Source organism: Microcebus murinus, chromosome 4 (genome assembly GCF_040939455.1).
Source record: "Microcebus murinus isolate Inina chromosome 4, M.murinus_Inina_mat1.0, whole genome shotgun sequence".
NCBI classification, from domain to species: Eukaryota; Metazoa; Chordata; class Mammalia; order Primates; family Cheirogaleidae; genus Microcebus; species Microcebus murinus.
In genome coordinates, this window is record NC_134107.1 from 74,180,693 (window position 1) to 74,200,548 (window position 19,856).

Sequence of the window (19,856 nt, forward strand, 5' to 3'; positions counted from 1 at the left end):
ATGGAAGGAATGAAATGATGCTAACAGCTACCTTGTATTGGGTACCTACTCCATGATGAACATGAGTTTTCAATCAGTTAAATTTGTGCATAAAGATTAACTGTTCCTGTAAACTCTATGGCTATGAGTAATTTTCTGAATTTCTTTGAGATTTAATATACTCTTTAACACCGGCATAGTAATGCCCTTCTTGGGTGGTTACTGGCAGATAAGGGGGATAATGCTTACAGATAATGCTTGTGTGACCATGTGTGGTATGTAGTAGGAGCTCACTTTATGCTAATTGCTTACCTCTTCCTTGGTCCTATTCTTATTCTGTGATGATTATTTGCATTACTTTTGTTTACCTGCTGGACTATAAGTTTTCTGAGAAAAAGACAGTGTTTCTTTTTATTTTATTTTATTTTATTTCATTTTTCTTCTTCACCAGCTTGTAAAGTGCCTGGTATATATTTATTTAAAGGAAGTGGCAAAGTCTTCTGATTTGATCGCTGCTACTAAAGAACATTCACAAGGTGACAATGTGCTCCTAGCAGACACAATTTAAAGTTTTATCAAGTACACTAGAAAGCATGAACATGAAGAATACTTCATCAATATCTCTTTTCTCAGATATATTGTCCGATTAACATGAAGAGATGTTTGTAAAATGCTTATCTTGGTGTCTGGTGCATCATAAGCCCTTAATAAATGAATCAGTTTTTCTCCATCTCAGAAGGAGGCTGCATGCCCACCTCCACATTGGTACTTTCACTTATATTTTTGTGCGTGACATAAACACTGCTCCCTCTTTCTAGAGCAAACCTTATCCTACCTTCTCAAAGAGGCCTTGTGATAAGTTGCGTCTTCAACTGAAATTCCACGACATGTCTCTACTGTGCGGGCTGAGGCGTTTCTGTGACAAAAGGTTGACACGTGGCTCCCTGTCCCAGTCTGCTTGCCTTATAAGTCTAGATAAGTCCCTTTGTCTTCATGCATCCTAATCAAGTCCTTCCTGCCTTTCCATGCACTCTAAAATTGTATAAATCTTAGGGTGCTTATGTTTCTCATTATTGTTCCATATGTGCTAATTTTGTTTCTTGATTATCTGCCTCTCAAATGTCAGCCTTTGGGTCATATTTACTTGACTGTGTCCTTCACAGTGCCAGGCTGATTGACACTTAGAAAGTGCTGCTGATTATTACTGTAGTCTTGTAGTATAGCTTGAAGTCTGGTAAATTGATGCCTCCTAATTTGTTCTTTTGGCTTCAGAATACTTTTTCTATTGGGGATCTTCTCTGGTTCCATATGAAGCATGGAATTATTTTTTCTAGATCTGCAAAAAAATGATGTTGGTATTTTAATAGGGATTACATTGAATCTGAAGAGCACTTTGGGTGGTATAGACATTTTAACAATGTTGATTCTGCCAACCCATAAGCATAGTATAAATTTCTACCTGTTTACATCCTCCACTATTTTCTTCCTCAGTGTTTCATAGTTCTCTCTGCAGAGTTTGTTCACCTCATTAGTTAAATATATTCCTAGGTATTTTATTTCCTTGTTACTATTGTGAAGGGTATTGAGTCTTTGATTTGGTTCTCAATGTGACTATTGTTGGCATATAGGAAAGGTACTGATTTCTGTACACTGATTTTGTAACCTGAGACTTTGCTGACTTTGTTTATGAATTCCACTAGTCTCATGGCAGAACAGAGAAATAGACCAATGAAACATAACTGAGAACCCAGATATAAAACCATTCTCATATAGCCATGTAATCTTTCAAAAAGCAGACAAAAACATACACTAGGAAAAATAATCCTTATTCAATAAATGGTACTGAGAAAACATGGTGGCAACATGTAGAAGACTAAAACAGGATCTACACTTCTCACCTCTCACAAATGTCAACTCACACTGGTTAACAGAATTAAGCCTGAAGTGTGAAACTATAAGAATTCTAGAAGAAAATATTGGAAAAACTCTAATAGACCTTTTCCTAGGGAAAGAATTTATGAAGAAGACCCCAAAGGCAATCACAGCAATGACAAAAATAAATAAATGGGACTTGATCAAATTAAAACGCTTCTGCACAGCCAAGGAAACCATAACAAGAGTAAACAGACAACCTACAGAATGGGAGAAAATCTTTGCATGCTACACACCTGATAAAGGGCTCATAACTAGAATCTATATAGAACTCAGGAAAATCAGCAAGAAAAAAATCAAACAACCCTATCAAAAAAATGGGCAAAGGACATGAACAGAAACTTTTCAAAAGAAGACAGACTAATGGCCAATGAACATATGAAAAAATGCTCAACATATCTAACTATCAAAGAAATGCAAATCAAAACCACAATGAGATATCACTTATCTCCAGTGAGAATGGCCTTTATCAAAAAGTCCCAAAACAGTAAATGTTGGATCCATGAGGAGAGATAGAAACACTCATACACTGCTGGTGGAACTACAAACTAGTACAACCTCTGTGGAAAATAATATGAAGATACCTCAAAGAGCTACAAGTAGAACTACCATTTGATTCAGCAATCCCATTATTGAGCATCTACCCAAAGGAAAAAAAAGATATTCTATAAAAAAGACATCTGCACTCGAAGGTTTATAGCAGCACAATTCACAATTGCAAAGCTATGGAAACAACCCAAGGAAGTGCCCATCAATACATGAGTGGATTCATAAAATGGAGTATATATATACCATGGAGTTCTACTCAGCGACAAAAAAACAATGGTGATCTAGCACCTCTTGTATTATCCTGGATAGAGCTGGAGGCCATTCTACTAAGTGAAGTATCACAAGAATGGAAAAGCAGCACCAACCACATGTACTCACCATCAAATTGGTATTAACTGATTAACACTTCTGTTCCCATTTAATAGTAACATTCAATGGGTGTAGGGCAGGCGGGAAGGGGAAAGGAGGAGATGGGTATATACACACCTAATTGGTGCGGTCACCATCTGGGGGATGGACACGCTTGAAGCAAAGGCAATGTACGTAACCTAAACATTTGTACTCCCGTAATATAATATCAATAAATAAATGGAAAAAAAAAAAAAAAAGAAAGTGCTTCTGGTTGATTCAAGGGGGAAGAGCAGCTCCAACCAGGCCTGTCTTGGTGAGAAGTACGTTACCTAAACTGGTGGATTGTGACACCCAGAGAAACTCAGGGTGGAGAATGAAGAGCAGCCCTTTAGAGTCTTCACTCTGGGACTTTTAAGGAAAATAATAAGGTGATGTCTTCTGAGACATTTAGAAACTAGACCCCACAGACAAGCTCTGCCTCTGCATTCCGCCAGTTTCGTGACCTTGCTCAAGTCATATCACTCCCCGAAAGCCCAGATTCTACATACATAAAATGGCATAATAATATGTGTTTTTGTATGACAAAGATATAAAAGAAAATATACAGAAAACATACCCAAGAATTTTAAATCACAATGTAAATCTAAGCATTTATATCACTAAAGGGCTGCAACTTCACTAATGATGAAGATGTTAATGTTCCAAGATAGAAATTGACTTTGCAGCCAACGCACTTAATAAAACATGTATATTATATCATAAATATTTTAGGGGGAAAATAATTCACCATACTAGTTTAAGAAAAAAAAACACTGTAACATGCTTAATAGTTTGCAGCTGACATTGTGAAATTGGAATTCCATGTTAGCTAACGGTAATTATGGGACAACTAACCCAATTAACTGTGTTATACATTTTCATGCTTGAGAGAAAGTCACAAGGACATTATTTATTTCCCTTCAAAGTGAAGGTTTCTTGGTAAGTGAGTACACACACATACACATGAGAATGTGCACACACACATGCACATACACACAGAAAACTAAAACAAACAACTTCAGCATTATAGACTTTGCAACATTGGAGATAAGAATGTGGCAAAAGTCCACAGATGCAGCCTTTATATTTCTCTGGGTAATGAAAGCCCAGGCGTTGGAAAACACAATCACAATTAAGAAAGACCTAGACATAAGATGTCTCAGTAATGCTGATGGCAGGGTGTGGGGGCCAAGATTGAATGAAATTTGAATTCTGAAAACTGACCCTGCTGCAAACAGTAGCTGAACATCACTTACCAGGTGAAAAGCCCAGCTGAAGTGGCAGTTATTGTTAATCTTTATGGAGAGGAAGTATAATCCAGTAAGCAGAGCATGTCCCGAATCTTCTAGGCCTAAATTCAGGCACAAGGATGGTTCCAGGTGGTCAGTCCATTTACAAAAATTCTCTTCAACAAATATTTATTGCATGTTTACAATGGATAAAGTGGTGAGGAAAAACAGACATATCCTTGCTGTCATGGAGATTACAGTCCAGTAGGAGAGATAAACATTAATCACATAACCACACAAATATGTATATAAATTAAAATGGGGTAATTATTATAGAAAGAAGTGAAAGAATTCCATGATAATTTATAGTAAAGAAACCAGATCTTGTGCATTGGGCGGGGTTGGAGGGGCCAGTGCGGGGCATCAGGAAGACTTCCTTGAGAAAGGAATTTCTTTCAATTAGTGAGGGTGAAAAAAGGACAAATGCTATTACAAACAGCCTTAAATATTAGTGTCTAAACTTACCTAAAGCCAAGATATCCCTCATTGAGGAGCATCATTCTTGGGCAGCAAACCTCCAAACGGCATCTCAGGCAGCCAGGCTCTTTGGCTAATAGCTCTGCCACCTTCTGTATGCAGAACCCACAAAAAGGAAAAGAAGAGGAAAAAGAAAGAGCACATAAACTCTGAGTTGCCTCAGCCCATAGTGGCACACAACTTCCGCTCACGTTCTACTGGGGAGAACCAATTACATAATCCCACCCTAAATGCAGAGAGATGGGGAAATGAATTTAAACTATGTACCTGGGAAGAGAGACAGATTTAATGAGCACTTTTCTAGCTCTGTGCCACATATCTGAAGGATTAGTAGGAATTAGCTAATTATCTCCAATTTGATTGTTTGGAAGTGGGGAGTTAGAGGAAAGCATTCCAAATACAGCATATGCAAAGTCCTATGGCAGAAGGAAATACAAAGTGTTAAAAAAAAAAAAGGTTACTGTGTTTGAAACACAAATAAAGGATGTGAGTGATGAGACATGAGTCAAGGCCAGCAAGGCAGGTCCAGGTCATTCAAGGCCTCATTGGCCACGATGAAAGTCATGTATGTTATTCTAACTGCAGTAGAAAGTCATTGGAAGGAAGGTTGTGAGGAAGGGAATGAGAAAAATATTGATAGACTTGTGCTCACTACTCTGGCTATATTGTAGCTGATTGGATGGGTCCAAGATTATAAATGGAGAGTCCAACAAAGAGGCTATTACACTGGTCCAGGATAGAGGCTTGTAGTTTCAACCAGGCTAGTGGCAGTGGAGTTGGAGAGAAGTCGATAGATTCAATAGAAATTGACAAATGGCCACCAGCAAATGGTTATCATTTACAAAGGAGAAGTTCCAGTTCCCAAGTAGAGGAACTCGCAAAGGGGTAAGTGAAGATCATGGTCCCAGTCAATCAAATTAAAGTTCCAATTAAATTTCCAAGATTCCCTCAGCAGACCTAGTATAAAAGTTAAAGTTAAGCAGAGAAAGCAAAACAGAAGCCCATAGAATGGACCAACCTGGTGGACAGAAAGAATAGGTCTGTGACAACTATGAGGTTACATGGACATCTATGGGCCATGTCTGGCTCACACAAAATCTGAACTTTTTGCAGGAAAACCTAATCACATTTTTTTCTAAGTGGTTGGGTTGAGCCTATTAATAAGTAATCTATGAGCTCTTCCAGGGCATGGACCTCACCTTTTTTATCCTTTTGTCTTCAAAACCTATCTTTCTTAACATATAATGTGCACTCATTATGGGTTTATTAAATGATATGCTCCATATCTCTACTTAATAAAAAAAGATCTGTGCAAGAAGGACATTGGAAAATTCAGATAGAACTCAGTTCAAGTTTAAATGTGTTTTAACCATATTACCTTGGGTAAGTTATGGTGAGACCAGACTCAAATCAAGAGAAGAAAGCAGAGTACACAGTTTTGTTACTTACAGCTCTTTAGGGAGAAACAGCACACGATGCAGGACTACTTGAGGGGGGCAGAGAGAGAAAGGAGAACTGTGTGCAAGTGCCTTTATCATGATTTCCATAGCAAAGAATAAGCAAACAGGGCAAGTGGGCTTAGGGTTGGTTAGCTACATCTGAAAATGGTGCTTCCATGAAATTCATGTTTATTGTGACTGTTAGAGGATGTGGTTTGGGCCATCTAGTCCTTAGGTGATGTGGAATGAGCTGGGGTTTCTTTGAGAAGAAAAGCTAGTAATAATTTTGAAGATTTTGTAGTATTAATTTACAGGAACTAAAAGATTGGTTAATACAAAGTGATGGGGAACCCTGGACTCATCTCTCCAATGCTGGAGATATTTCACTCAGCTCCAGACTCATGTATTCACATTTCTTCAAGGCTATATTACAGACATTGAAAAAAATGAAATGTAAAATGACTCTTGGTTTCCACCCACCCATCTCAATCTATTCCTTTCCTATTCTATTCCATGTCAGTATATAACATCCTCATACACCTCTTGTGTAAGCCTAAAACCTAAGTATCAGCTTTGATTCCTCCTTTTTCATCGCCCATCATAGCTACAAAATCCATTAGTAAGTGGTATAAGTTCTACCTTAAAATACATCTCCTATTTATTCCCAGGTTCTTCACCACTATCACTCAACTTCCTAGACCTGGTCTAAGCCACATCACTTCTTTGCCTCAGATTTCATATGAAATTAAATACAAACCTTCCAATATGATTCATAAACCCCTACAAACTCTGGTCCTTGCCTACTTCTCCAGCTTCATTATCCTCACTAGCTAGGATGCACCAGCCTCTCTAGCCTTTTTCTGTGCCTTGAACATTCAGTCTCTCTCCATTGGCAGGGCTTTTGCACTGGCTATACTCTTTGACTGGAAATGCTTTTTTTCCCCCTCACTCATCATATGGCTTGATATTTCCATTGCTTTACTCACAACTCATATGTAATTCCATCAGAGAGGCTCCTTGTAACTAAGCTATCAATGATAAACCTCACTCCATAGTCACCACTACATTTGTCTGTCTTAGTATGAGATATTCTCACTAAAGAGAGCCTGAGATTTGCATGTAGGTAGTTTATTCCAGAATTGTAAGAAAGCAAGCAAGAAAGCAAGAAAAAAAAAAGAAAGAAAGAAAGAAAATAAAGAAGGAAAGGAAAGGAAAGGAAAGAAAGGAAAGGAAAGGAAAGGAAAGGAAAGGAAAGGAAAGGAAAGGAAAGGAAAGGAAAGGAAAGGAAAGGAAAGGAAAGGAAAGGAAAGGAAAGGAAAGGAAAGGAAAGGAAAGGAAAGGAAAGGAAAGGAAAATGGAGTAAGGGTACAGGAGAGAAAATAGGGAAAGAGAAAAAGCAATAGAAGGTGTTTTATTGCATCTAGGGCATATGGGACTCAATTCCTCTGGTGATCCCCTGAGACACAATCTAGAATGAGTCTCAGAATTTTCCCTCTGAAGGAAAAGCGCTGAACATTTACCCACAAACTCCAGTCCACCAATGGTTGAAGATTGTTTATGAGTGTTAATACCCATGTTTTTCCTGTCTCACTGGTTAGAGACAACCAGATTTTAAAGAAATCCCTGAGGAAGAAGACAAAGAAACAAAGAAGACATATTAAGGGAAGGCTGGCATCATATATGAAAATTGTCCATCGCACCTGAAGCTGAGTTCAGAGCTGAGGGAAAGGCTACATAAAGCACAAAAATTGTTGACTACGCTATCACTAACTATGGTTACTTAAATCGTCTTTTTCTTGTAAGTCATAGGAATGACTTACAGTGGCATGATCTGATTTTTTTTTTAATTATTGGATCTCAAGGGCATTGATTTGGATTAATCATAATTTTGGTTCATAACATAATCTTGACATGGTTTCATGTATGACCCACTTTGATCTAGTTATTCAATTACCTATGTGTAATAATTTTATAAGTAACCATAAAACCACCATCCCCCAAAAAGGTTAAGACCTTGACCTAATCATAGACTCCACCACCAGTTTGTGTCTCATGCTGTCAACTCAAACACTGAGGCATCCACCGTCATGAATCAAATATTTTTCACTACTCAATGTTCCTTATTTTTATCTCTATATATACCTAAAATGTATGTATATTTTTTATGTTTGTCATTTGTACCTTTATAGTAATTATTGCATGGTTGAAATATTTACAAGCTTGTATCTTAATATTAGGTTGTTAAAAGACATCCTTGTCAATATAAATTATTTGTTCTGATAGCTATTCAGTATTCCATGTGTGATTATGATATCTGTTTTCCCTTTGAGGGTTATTTGGTAGTTTAGAGTGTTTTAATGATGTGCACAGTTCTACAGAACACATCCTTTTATTCCTACCTTTTATCCATTATGTACAAGAGGTCCTCCTGAGTGTATACCTTGGACTGAAACTGCTGAGTCACAATATGTGATTTCCAATTTGGAGGGGTAATTCAAACTATTTTCCAATGTGTTTGCACCAGTTTACACTGGTAACAGCAATGTGTGAGAAATCCTGTAGATCCATACCTTCTCCAACTCTTAAGTTATCTGTAGATGAGTAAAATTCTTGATTTTTTAAAAATAAGTTTCATCAATGCTTTTTAATCTTGTTTCAGACCTGTTTTTATCTGACATGTTAAAGTATGTTCACCTATATATTCTAACATTTTTAAAATTTCATATGTGACATTTATGTCCTATGTTCATCTGGATTTTATCTTTATAAATAGTGGATAGAGGAGATCTAACTTTATCTTTTTTCATATTTATTACCTCTTTTGTCAGTTTCCTTTGACAAACAGTTCTTTCTTTCTACACTAATTTTTTCATGCCATCTCTCTCTTATACAAAAGTTATGTAACATGTGCATCTGAATCTACACTTTCTGTTCCTTTGGTCACTTTTTCTATCCCTCAGCCAATATCATATGTTGCTCAGATAACTTCATAATAAATACTGATATCTGAGATGTTGAGTTTTCTGTCTCTGCTTTTCTTCTTCAGAAATGCCCTAGGTAGTCTTAATCTTAATTCTCCATATAAAGTTTAGTATTATCAAGTTTAATGGAAAACACAGTTGAGATTTGATTAGATCCATTCTATAAATCAATTTGGAAAAAGCTAACATCTTTATGATATTAAGTCTTCCATTTTATGAACATAGTCTATCTTTCCATTTATTTAGGTGTCTTGTAATATTTCTTTTAAAAGTTATGTGATTTCCTATAGAAATATCCTAAACATCATTTGTTAAATGTATCCCTATGTACTTGATATTCAAGAAATATGTTCATATATCCTTATACTACATGTACTTTTTATTCCGTGGCAATATCAACCTCTTTTTCTTTTCCTTTGGAGGTTTCTATAAGGCTATATTTTCCTCAGGTATTTGATCACTTTTATTTCATATGTCTTCATATGTCCTAAATTATTTCTTCTTCTCTTTTTAACAAATGTATTATAAAATGTTTTCAATATAAGTCTCTGTCTAGCAAAACTTCTGAGACTTTGTATGCCTAAAATATTTTATTATGCCCTTATATTCTAAGTTTTAATTTTCTTACATTCAATAACTTATGTAGGTATGTGTAGAGGCCATTCCATTATATTCCTACATAAAGTGTCACCTTAAAAAATTCTAAACTAATATATCTATGTTAATTATAATGAGCTCAGAGAATAGGAGTGAGAGGTCATCAATGAGCTTTGGGGTGTGGAGACCTGGAGACCAGAAAACCACAATCAATCACTCCCCACCTCATAAACATTTCCTCAGGTCAAACCTTTACTCTTTGTCCTTCAGGAAGAAATATTAGGAAGAGGTGCTGTTTAAATTGTATTTCTCCAGTCTTAAGAATTTAGAAAGGTAGAGTTAGAGAAGAAATTACAGATCAAAACTATTTGCCACACTTTTTCTCAGCTTCTAATGAGCACAGGGCTCTAAGCTACCCTGATTTTACTCTTGGGAACAGCTGGATAGGAGGCCTGAGTCAGCAGGTTTGGAGGTAGACATTGTTTATTTTAAGGGGAAATGAGGGAGGGAAAGATGGAGAGAAACAAAAGTAGAATTCCATCATTTCCCCTCCCCTAGCCATGTCTGACTGTTCCAGGTCAAAGGCACTGCTGCTCTCTCCATCTACCTACCCCACCACAGATATACACCAGTTCACAACATCATCTCTCCTCTCAATCCCAATTGCTTTCATTTTTAAGCAGTTTTCTCCATTGTTTCCTCTTAGCTCTTCTATAGTTGGTGTGGATTTAGCGTATTCATTGTCCCTGGAATCACAATGATATGATTTGATATTTTAAATGCTTACCTTGACCCCTGTGTGGAAAATTGATTGTGACCTGACAGCTGAGAGAAGATGGCAGCTGGTCCAGGGTGGTAGCCATGGAGATAGAGAAGTGTGAGTGATACATTTCAGAACTTACTGCATTGTTCCAAGCAAGTCATGGTGGGAACTATGAAACCGCTAAACCAAACACTGTAATGTGTCGATCAGTGCTAGGTTACAGTGTTTCTTAAGAGGATGACAGAAACGAAGCCTCTGAAGAAGTTGGCAGTTGAACTGAGACCTGAATGTGAGGAGGTATCACCTATACAGGGATCTGGAGAAAGCAAATTCCAAGAAGAAGGAATGGTGAATGTGAAGTACCTGGAGAAAGAGTGAGAGTATTTTTGATTAAGATGGTCATTTATGAAATTGTAAAAGAAAATGTAGACTCAAGATATATTTGGAACATAGCACCAGTGTGACTTACTGATGGATTTAAACTGAGGAAAAAGAGAAAGGGGAAAATTTTTAATGACTTTATACTTTTGTTCTAAGTAGCACTTATTTACTGGAAATTTTCGTGCTTATTCATATATTTACTCATGTACTATTTATTTGCTTGTTTATTATTTATTCTCTCTCTCTCTCTTTTTTTTTTTTGAGAAAAATGGAAACTCTTTACAAATAAGTCCTTGCTGGGATTTTCACTATTATGCCCTTGGCACCCAGAAGGGTATCTGAAACACAGAAAGAGTTTAACCATATTTGTTGACTGAATGAATGATGCAACCACCTGGATATCTTCCCATATAACACAAATAAGACTGATTCTGCCCTCATAGCACACTTTCTAACTATCTAATGTCACATTTGCCAAATTATATTGATATCATCTGTTACTATGAATATAGCCCTCACCAGATTATAAAATTATTGATGATATGGTCAATACGTTTAGTCACTCTTATCTCCCTAGCACCTATTCATTGATTCATTTATTTAATAAATATTTCTTGGGCACCTAGTGTGTGCCAGGCAATTCTCATGGACATGTAACAGTAAAGAAGCCTAGTTATAACTGCCTGGGAGCAAATTATATTTTCAGATGGGAGAAGGCAAAGCCATATAAAATAAGCAGATAATTATAATAGCCACAATAAGGATAAGTGTTTCACCTCACCCATGTCACTTACAGAGCACTCACTACAAGTTTTTGAAACTGTTTAAACTTGAAAGGACAGGGAAAGAGAGCAATTGGCAGAAGCTATGCAGGATATTTAATGAATCTTGCTCCAATATTCAGAATGGTCATCAATCAACCAGTTAAAGAGGGAGATAAGATAGTTGAGAACTAGAAGTAAGATTTTCTAAAAACCAAGGGTAAAATAAAAGATAAATAAAAAGTTTATTTAAAAATATAATAGAAGGTGATCCTTTAGGTGGACCAAGCAAGGGTCAAAGTGTAAAAAGGTGAGAAAAACAACCTATCCAGAGACTTGGCCATCAAAATTAGATAAAGATGTAAGTCAAATAATAAAGTCTAGATAGGAAACAAGGTTAGATACTCTGAACCTGGAGGAGATAACTCAAGAAGACATGAAAAATAAATACATTAGAACATAAAGGCAAATAGAACAATAGATGTGAGGCTAGCAGCAATGTTAATAGGCAATATACATCTGTTGTGTTGAAAATTCTTATATGCTTTCACTGACTTTCTGAGAATGGCATCTTCAAAATATTGCTAAAGGACAAAGAAAAAGCAAGTAAAACATGGCTAATTGCCATAAAACAGCACATCAAGGCAAATTTTCAGTTTCTCATTGATTTTTCACACAACTCTGATAACCAAAATCTTGTTAACACAGAAATCCTACCACCGAAATGCAATGACCATTATTAACACTATGCATTGGGAAAAGTTCACTGTCTGTGGACAATTATTTATGAGTTCAGTATTTTCCAGAAATCCTCTGCTCATTTCTAAAAGTAGAACATAGTTTTCTATTAAAAATAATTTACATCACAGTCACATAATTAAAATTAAAACTCAAATCTAAACAAGTTTAGAAAGTGAAAGCAACAAATTATTAGATCAGAAATTCTAGGCCAAGGGAAGCTATTGAAAATTAAATTCGGGTAGAATGGAGGAGCTACATGAAATGTAAAACTTATCCTAAGAAGAAAAGTTACAAAGTCAAAATTAACTTTGGAAATTTACTCAAACATTCCCAGATGACCAGAAATTTAATTTTTAGAAACTCAAAATCCAATATTTATTTTTCTTTTCCCTATCTCTTATTTCCTTTACTACCTTAGCTCAAAGACATTTTCTTCCACTCCATCTTAGCCTCTACTTACTTCAATATTATACAAACTCTGAAAGCTACTTCTCAGACATCTCCTTTCCAGCCACTTCCTCTAATGCTCCCAGCATTCTTGTTCCCACTTCCTTACTCAATGAAATTCTACAATACATTTCGCACTCATCATAGTAGAATACATACTTATTCATGTATGCTCGACTATTGTACCCCATGAGTATGTGTATGGTTTGCCTAGGAATATAGAATTTGGGACATTCGGACACTATTAAGGGACACTATTAAGGTTGCCACTATGACCATTGCACATAAACTCGCCATGTGCCTATCTCTTTGAGCCTCATTATTTATTCCTAGGTATTTTCCATAGTTAACTTTACTCACTTTTTTGAATTTCTAACCATTCTAATTATTTCTTTTTCTTATAACTAGATATTCTTTTATCTCTCAGACATTCTCTCTATTTTTCCTGTTACCAGACAAATCATTAATGCAATTGACAATTTGAACAAATTTCACCAGACTCAAATAGGAGGAGGCAAGGTAGAGGTGTAATGAAGGAAGCATTTAAAACTAAGGAAATAAGTAGGAAGATGCACAGAAAGAAGTGTGGGATCTGTGGCACTTTAAAAAGAGCACAGAACCAGTTTTTGGCCATGTCCACCTTCTTTATGTAGGGATCTATGTTCTCTGATTCTATTGAGAGTTGAGCATTAAGTCACACAAATTCTTCTTATTTCATAAAATAGACTTTAGAACTAACTGATAATTATTGTTAGGAATGTGCTTCAATTTTACTCAATCCCAGGAAAGCAATTCAAATATTTGCCAACCTAACAATGCATCCTATTAGATGACGAAAGTGCCTACCTGCTTTCCATACTGCCTTTAAAATATCTTTAATGATTTAAGGAAAAGGGAATTAAGAAAATTGAAACATAAAACAAATGAGTTGGAGGGTAACTTGAGTAAAAAGAATTTTTATTGCGAATTCTGTAACTATCATTTTCCTTCAGTGCTATTTAGTTCTTTTCAGATCAGATAATAAATTGGCAAAAATCAAAGTTCTACTTAATTAGAGCTTTTTTCCCACTGGTTTTCATTTCAGCTAAAGATTGAACATTTAATTACTTATTATACTTAATCACTGAGGTCTCAGTGAATCACCAAAGCTAATGTGGAAGTATGAAAACATAATCCAAGGAGTTATGAGTAACTTGGCTCTTTGCCCTCTCTCAATAGGTGATTTTGGAATCTACAGAGCAGAGATTGACTCACAAATCAATAATATTTTAAGTGTACTCTGCCACTGCTATTCAAGAAAGACTGTAACTCCTTAAGTAATTACTTAAACATCATTCATCAGAGAAATAAACCAACTCATTTCTTTTTTTTTTTTATTTTATTTTATTTTTTTTTTATTTTTTTTTTTTTGAGACAGAGTCTCGCTTTGTTGCCCAGGCTAGAGTGAGTGCCGTGGCGTCAGCCTAGCTCACAGCAACCTCAAACTCCTGGGCTCGAGCGATCCTTCTGCCTCAGCCTCCCGGGTAGCTGGGACTACAGGCATGCACCACCATGCCCGGCTAATTTTTTATATATATGTATCAGTTGGCCAATTAATTTCTTTCTATTGATAGTAGAGACGGGGTCTCGCTCTTGCTCAGGCTGGTTTTGAACTCCTGACCTCGAGCAATCCGCCCGCCTCGGCCTCCCAAGAGCTAGGATTACAGGCGTGAGCCACAGCGCCCGGCCCATTTCTTCCATAAGAGTACTCTCGCTACAAACTAGATAGCAAACTGTAAGCTGTTCATCTTCCTAAATAAATCGTGATATATTCTCAGATTGTTTTTCTCTAAGTTGCATACTTGGGGTCACTTTGCCAATGCCTCTGTCGGTGAGACAGTTCAGATCTACCAGTTCTCACTCTTGTTTCAGAAATCCCTCCTAGTCTATGTCATGCTAACTGCTCTTTTATAGCGTATATTCTTTGAACTATCTGATTTCCTAGCTGACATTCTTAGCTGTTTACCTCCAACAGCTATATATTTTCATTAATCATATGCTTAAACCACATTCTCATTTTTATTCAAGTGTCATTCTTTGTAAAATAAATCCTTATGTTTTGTATTTTGACTGTTAAAATTCATAATAAAAACAAATTGGGACAACAGAAGAGGAACAGAATAAACTTTTTTCTGCTAACTCTTCTCCCAACACATCTAACACAGCTGGATTTCGATAGTCTTTAAAGAAATGCTCCTGGATTTAAAAATCAACAAAAATAACAACAATGAAGTTTCAAACGTTTTAAAAATTATTTTAGAATGGGTACACAAGCAATATTTTTAAAAGGGTACAGCTTTTCTTGATACTATTACCAAATATCTTAGTAAACTGCTCTAAAGTCAGTTTGGAGTTGTTTTAAGATGGATATAAAGAATTACACATACTGAAAATATACTGGAGTGAACTTAAACTGTAAATCATTGATGTTATTAAATCCAACAGATTTTTTAAATTCCTAACATTGTCAATTGGTCTACAGGATTTCATATCTTCTCTCTGCTTTCTGTGAAAGAAGGCAAAGACTTAAAATATGTATTACAAACTAGGCCCCCATACATTGTATATAATCTAGAGACATATTTTGTTGGACCAGCTTAGTGATTATTTCAATAAATTACAAACAATTCTCTATCAAGAGATTTTGCATAAAAATATGAATTTTAAGTATCTTTTTCACAATCAGATTTGGACACGTTGGTTCTGCATTCTGTGTGACAACATTTGCGGGGTCCAAGGGCAAGTGTTCTCTTTAGAAAGGACAAGTACTGACCAGAACTCACCCTGCCCACACACGCTACACATTCACATACTTTACTTGCCTATAGGCATTTCCTATAGACATTGTGACCCTGTGAAAAGAAAGGCTTTCAGTCCACAACAGGATTATTTGCTGCACTTGGTCTACATTGAGATACTTGCTACTTTCCTTCTCTTTCAAGGCTGGCAGTGAGAGGGCTTTGGGCAGATTCTGCCTGCCTCTGATATACATGGAGAGATTAGGAACAACTTCTCATAGATCCTAGGGATACTCTCTCTCTTTCTCTTTCTCTCTGTATGCATTTCATAGGACTTGCCTTTAGTTGCCATTGGAATTAAAGATAGGTGTAGACTCAAGAAAAAAGAACTCTAGGCAAAAGGAAATCTCCAATCTGGTTCAATGTAGCTGACATTAGATTTTGAGTGTTTAACTTACACAGAGTGTGTTTTGTCTGGCCTTGATCTCCATATATGTATAAACAGTACTGAGTTGATGGCAGAAGACGATTCAGGATTCTTTTGTTTTTGTTTTGTTTTTTTCACATAGAGTCTTGCTCTGTTGTCCTGGTTAAATTGCAGTGTCATCACTGTAGCTCACTGCAACCTCAAATTCCTGGGCTCAAGCAATCTTCTTGCCTCAGCCTCCCAAGTAGGTGGGTACAGGAACATGCCAGGACTCCTGGCTAATTTTTCTATTTTTAATAGAGATGAGGTCTCGTTCTTAGGCTGGTCTTGAGCTCCTGAGCTCAAACAATCCTCCCACCTCAGCCTCCCAAAGTGCTAAAATTACAGGTGTGAGCCACCATGTCTAGCCAAAGATTCAGGATTCTATGTCCAAGTCAAACTTCATCACCACAGTGAAATTTAAAGTTGGTCAATTTATGTAGATATATACATATAATACTTATAAGTGTAACCTATGGTGATAATTAAGAATTTTTAATTGTTATAAAACACTTATTCATCAGAATTATAAATCCCTAAAATGGTGAACACTAAATAAAAAATCTTGTTCTATTAGCCTTTCTAAAGCAAATAGTAAATTAGTAAGAAAATAACATAGTGATAAGGAGAATGGAACAGCATTTTCATCTGAGACAATGAATAAGTAAACGAGACTTATACTAAAACAAAAAAGGAAGCATAAGAAATTCCTAGAGCAGAAAATTTAAGAAAGTGGTGGTTAGGGTAAGTAAACTGATTTCCCCATTTCAAATTGCATTGCTCCTATTCTCTTTACTTTTAAAGGAGCTCTTTGCTAAAACTCTTATCATTCTTTCCACATTCTTTTGGAGCTACTCCAAGCTTCCCACATTTCACTGAAGTTGTAAGACCCTCAACTGTCATAACAGTACAATAAGTGCCTCATGGCTGCTAAGTATAGGGAATTGTCTCACAGCTTCTACAGAAAATTCTCCTATTTATAGACTTTGAAATTTCAATTTCAGTTTAAACACAGCATCGACTTGTATTTTCTAACCTGCCCCAGCTGCTTTTCTAAACATTTTTTCACCATTATTTTTATAATACTGTCTTTACTTAAATCAGTATTTATATCACTGAAAACATTTACTGAGGCAGTGGCTCTCTGAAGCTATACTTCATAGAGATAAATTCAGTATAGGATCATTAGACTTGAAGATATAGCAAAGAGGTTATATAGATCATCCTGTTGTCTCTAAGCAACTCAAGAGAGAGAGAGAGAGAGAGAGAGAGAGAGAGAGAGATAACTATCCCATTCCAGAAATCTCTTCCTAAGAGGAAATTCCAGTCATTCCTCCAGCAACTTATTCCTGTGTCTAATTAGCCTTGCAGTTAGGGACTTCTTGTTCTAGTCTCTCTGGACATGTAGAACAGCTGGTAACCACACTCCTTGTAATGACTGTTCATAAATCTGCAGAGTTTTCTTAAGTTATCTTCATTATCTCTCTTCCAGACCAACTGCATTCTATGTTTAGTAGTTAACTTCATATATCTTCAGCATTCAAGGACCAGGGCTAATGGCATCTTCATAAATGATACCACCTTCCTAACTTTTTGTGTATTTAGAAAAAATAATTACAATTTAAGACAAATTAAAATGATACTAGTACTATGCAAATCAATTGTTTGTCTAATTATATGCCTTTTTAGCAGCTCAAGTACACAAAGTCACATTCACAAACTATGCAAGGGAAGCAACTATATCTCCTATTGTATCTGATAACTATATTCACTTGCTTTCTGGAGTACTCCTGCAAAGGATCTGAGTTGCAGACAAATCTGGTCAAAATGACACTATGACTTACTAATCCTCCTCTCCTCTCTTTAGTACTCTGAATAAGCAATTGGTAGGTTGAAATGTAGTGCCTTCATTGCAATATTATCTCAAGCTGGCATTGAGAATATATTTAAGAATCACTATACTTTCATTTGGCTTCTCTATACAATGTGGATTTCCATCATTTTTCATGCTATCTATTTCTGTCAATATTGCAACTTTTTCCACATAATAACCATTACAGTCTATTATCAGCTCCTCATGTAAGTTGTTAAACTGACAGCTACCTCTGACTCTGAACTTCTAAACCACTATTTTATGGCTTGGTATCACCCTTTTTGTTCTTTCTACTAATTCTGTACAAGACCTTAAAATATTAAAATTTAGTCTACCATGGCTCTTTCAATGTCTGTAATCAGAGACTAATTGTTCTCTTCAATATTAAGACAGTGAATAAAACTTACCAAAATTAATGTTGTGTTCTGATTTAGGCATTGGATTAGAATTCAGGATTCTAAAGTTTTAAATCCTCCTTTCAAAATAGAAAGTTGCAAGTGATGTCAGCAATATAATAGAATAAGAGTTCTTTGGCTCAACTCCTCTCCACAGAAATCCAATTAGAAACTATCCACATGGAAGAATACATTCATGAATATCCCAGAACTAAAAAAAATGAGGCTGAGATATCCCCTTGGACTTCAGAACTTGTAAAAGCTGCATAGAGTTTCTCTTTGACTGCATCACCTATCCCCCAAGCCAGCATAGCACCACATATAGAGGATTCCCCCTGAGCTCAATGACTTTTACAGTGGAAAAAAGTTGGAGGCAAACATTGAGTTCCCTACCATTCTGGGATCCTTTTCACTCCAGTTCCACTCCAGTCTCATTCCAAAGAAAACCTTGAGAGTACCAGCAGGGCTAGACCACCTGGGGCAATTAGAAAAAAAGAAGAGGAATGAGGCTCACAGCAGCCAGTACCCAGATCTTGGTGGTTTCTCAGCATTCCAGTTAACAGAGGAGCTATATCAGAGACACTAGCCAACAGTATCACGATGCAAGAATCATGGTCCACAGATCTGCCAGGATCAGGTCTCTAGTTAGCTTCCCCACACAGCCCTCGCACTCTCTTTAAGCCTCTTCCAGTCCAGGAGGTAAGTTCAGATCAGCACTTACCTGTGAAGGGGGCATCTAGCATTTCAGGTCAATTGATTTTTGACAAAGGTGCCAAGAACACACAATAGGGAAAGACTAGTCTCTTCAATAAATGGTGTTGAGAAAATTGTCTATTCACAGACAGAAGAATGAAATTGGATCCTTATCTCATACCATATACAAAAATAAACTCAAAAGACTTAAATATAAAACCTTAATTTGTGAAATTACTAGAAGCACACAGAAGGGAAAAACTCCATGGCATTGGTCTGGATGACAAGTTTTTTGATATGATTCCAAAAGCACAGGCAATAGAAACAAAAATAAGCAAAAGGCATCCAACTAAAAAGGCAACCCACCAAATAGAAACCATACATCTGAAAAGGGGGTAATTTCCAAAATATATAAAGAATTCAAACAACTAAATAGCAACAAAACAAATAACCCAATTAGAAAATTGGCTAGAGACCTGAACAGACATTTCTCAAAGGAAGACATACAAATTGTCAACAAGTACAAGAAAAAATACTCAGCATCCCTAATCATTAAGGAAATGCAAATTAAAGCCACAATGAGATATCACCTCACACCTACTAGTAATAGAATGGCTTTTATCAAAAATGTGAAAGATAGCGAATGGCAGTGATGATGTGGAGAAAGATGATGATGTGGAGAAAAGAGAATACTTCCACATCATTGGTGGGAATGTACAACCATTATGGATAATGATATGGAGATTCCTTACAGAACTAAAAATAGAACTAACTATATGATCCAGTAATTCCAGTTCTGAATATAGCCAAAGGAATTGAAATCAATGTCAAACTGATATCTGTACTTACATGTTCATTGCAGCATCATTAACAACAGCCAAGATATGGAATCAACCTAAGTCTCCATCAACAGATGAGTGGATACA

The 19,856-nt window shown here is 36.2% G+C and overlaps 1 long non-coding RNA gene across 1 annotated transcript; it reads right to left on the bottom strand.

Annotated features, from left to right (window-relative positions):
• Positions 1-383: 383 nt before the first annotated feature.
• On the bottom strand, positions 384-4,200 carry LOC105856198 (uncharacterized). The gene is made up of 2 exons (XR_001147008.2): positions 4,107-4,200; positions 384-1,315 (listed from the first exon to the last, which is right to left on the bottom strand). It is a non-coding gene; the product is annotated as an uncharacterized LOC105856198 (long non-coding RNA).
• Between the last annotated feature and the right edge of the window lie 15,656 nt (positions 4,201-19,856).